Here is a 2881-nt window from a genome sequence, read left to right on the forward strand (position 1 = left end):
CACGACGCGGGCGGTGTGGTCAGCATGTAAGGCGGTTCATGCCGAAATGTAGGCCTGTTCATGTCCCGTCCTGTTGAAGTGTCCTCTGGTATATATTTTTTTGATACTCTAAGGATTGTGTCTAATAATCATTTTACTTGACACACCGGTGTGGTGAGATAACTCGAATCGTTTGAATATGGCGATACCAGCGCTTATTTCAAAGAGCACTCCGCACTCCGTATGCCACGCCCCAGTGAGCAGAGGTAGGCATGTTGCACTGGAATACTTTTAAATATGATGAAAAAAAATGTATCCACTCACTACTGTAAATTGCTCTGTATAAGAGTGTCTGTACCCCCTTTAAGTTACACATGGCCATGTGTTGATGGAATTTATATGTTTAAATGAATGATTAGAATATTCCACCCTGAAACTATATAATTGTATGTAATTGATTAGAATCATCAAATTATTATTTTGAACATCTTGGCCATGTTCTGTTATAATCTCCACCCGGCACAGCCAGAAGAGGACTGGCCACCCCTCATAGCCTGGTTGTAACGGCGGTCCTCCTCCTCTTCATCTTCGGAAGAGGAGGAGTATTGAGGGAACCAAGGCGCAGCGTAGTGAAATGACATTTTATTAACGAAAAAACACGAACTTGAATAAACTAACAAAAATAACAAACGGTGTAGACAGACCTATACGACGAACTCACATAAAACAAGAAGAACGCACGAATAGGACAATTAGACTACACAAACCGAACAAACCGTAACAGTCCCGTATGGTGCAAACAATTACACAGACACGGAAGACAATCACCCACAACGAACACTGTGACAACGCCTACCTAAATATGACTCTTAATTAGAGGAACGCCAAACACCTGCCTCTAATTAAGAGCCATACCAGGCAACCCAAAACCAACACAGAAACAGAAAACATAGAATGCCCACCCAATCTCACGTCCTGACCAACTAACACACATAACAAACTAACATAAATAGGTCAGGAACGTGACATAACCCCCCCCATAAGGTGCGAACTCTGGGCGCACCAGCACAAAATCTAGGGGAGGGTCTGGGTGGGCATCTAACCACGGTGGTGGCTCAGGCTCCGGGCGAGGTCCCCACCCCACCATAGTCAATCCCAACCTCCATCTACCCCTAAAAATGTCCACCCATATCCCACAAAATCCTCCTTGTAACATCCATGACAGGGACAGCACCGGGACAGAGGAATAAATCAAGACAGAGGGATAGATAAGAATAAAGAGGTAGATCAAGATAGAGAGGGAGATCATAATAGAGGGGCAACTCCGGACTGAAAGGCAGCTCCGGACAGAGAGACAGCTCTGGACTGAGGGGCAGTTCTGGGTATATAGCCATTTCTGGCTGAAGGGCAGCTCCTGGCTGACTGACGAATCTGGACGCTCATGGCAGGCTGACGGCTCTCGATGCTCATGGCAGGCTGACGGCTCTCGACGCTCATGGCAGGCTGACGGCTCTCGACGCTCATGGCAGGCTGACGGCTCTCGACGCTCATGGCAGGCTGACGGCTCTCGACGCTCATGGCAGGCTGGCGGCTCTCGACGCTCATGGCAGGCTGGCGGCTCTCGACGCTCATGGCAGGCTGGCGGCTCTCGACGCTCATGGCAGGCTGGCGGCTCTCGGCGGATCCTGTCTGGCGGGAGGCTCTGGCGGATCCTGTCTGGCGGGCGGCTCTGGCGGATCCTGTCTGGCGGGCGGCTCTGGCGGATCCTGTCTGGCGGGCGGCTCTGGCGGATCCTGTCTGGCGGGCGGCTCTGGCGGATCCTGTCTGGCGGGCGGCTCTGGCGGATCCTGTCTGGCGGGCGGCTCTGGCGGATCCTGTCTGGCGGGCGGCTCTGGCGGATCCTGTCTGGCGGGCGGCTCTGGCGGATCCTGTCTGGCGGGCGGCTCTGGCGGCTCCTGTCTGGCGGACGGCTCTGGCGGCTCCTGTCTGGCGGGCGGCTCTAGCGGCTCCTGTCTGGCGGGCGGCTCTAGCGGCTCCTGTCTGGCGGACGGCTCTAGCGGCTCCTGTCTGGCGGACGGCTCTAGCGGCTCCTGTCTGGCGGACGGCTCTGTAGGCTCATGGCAGACGGGCGGCTTTGCAGGCTCATGGCAGACGGGCGGCTTTGCAGGCTCATTGCAGACGGATGGCTCAGACGGCGCTGGGGAGACGGATGGCTCAGATGGCGCTGGGGAGACGGATGGCTCAGATGGCGCTGGGGAGACGGATGGCTCAGATGGCGCTGGGGAGACGGATGGCTCAGATGGCGCTGGGGAGACGGATGACTCTGGCCGGATAAGGCGCACTGTAGACCTGGTGCGTGGTGCCGGAACTGGAGGCACCGGGCTAAGGACACGCACCCTCATACTAGTGCGGGGAGCAGGGACAGGGCACACTGTACTCTCAAAGCCCACTCTATACCTGATGCGTGGTACCGGCACTGGTGACACCGGGCTGAGGACAAGCACATCGGGATTAGTAGGGGGAGAAGATACAGTGTGTACAGGGCTCTGGAGACGCACAGGAGGCTTAGTGCGTGGTGCCGGAACTGGAGGCACCGAACTGGATACACGCACTACAGGGAGAGTGCGTGGAGGAGGAACTGGGCTCAGGAGACGCACTGGTAGCCTAGTGCGTAGTGTAGCCACTGTAGGTACTAGGCTGGGGCGGGGAGGTGGCGCCGGAAATACCGGACCGTGGAGGCGTACTGGCTCTCTTGAGCATTGAGCCTGCCCAACCTTACCTGGTTGAATGCTCCCGGTTGCCCGACCAGTGCGGGGAGGTGGAATAACCCGCACAGGCCTATGTAGGCGAACCGGGGAAACCATGCGTAAGGCAGGTGCCATGTATGCCGGCCCAAGGAGAC

This window comes from Salvelinus fontinalis, chromosome 13, assembly GCF_029448725.1.
Source record: "Salvelinus fontinalis isolate EN_2023a chromosome 13, ASM2944872v1, whole genome shotgun sequence".
NCBI lineage: Eukaryota > Metazoa > Chordata > Actinopteri > Salmoniformes > Salmonidae > Salvelinus > Salvelinus fontinalis.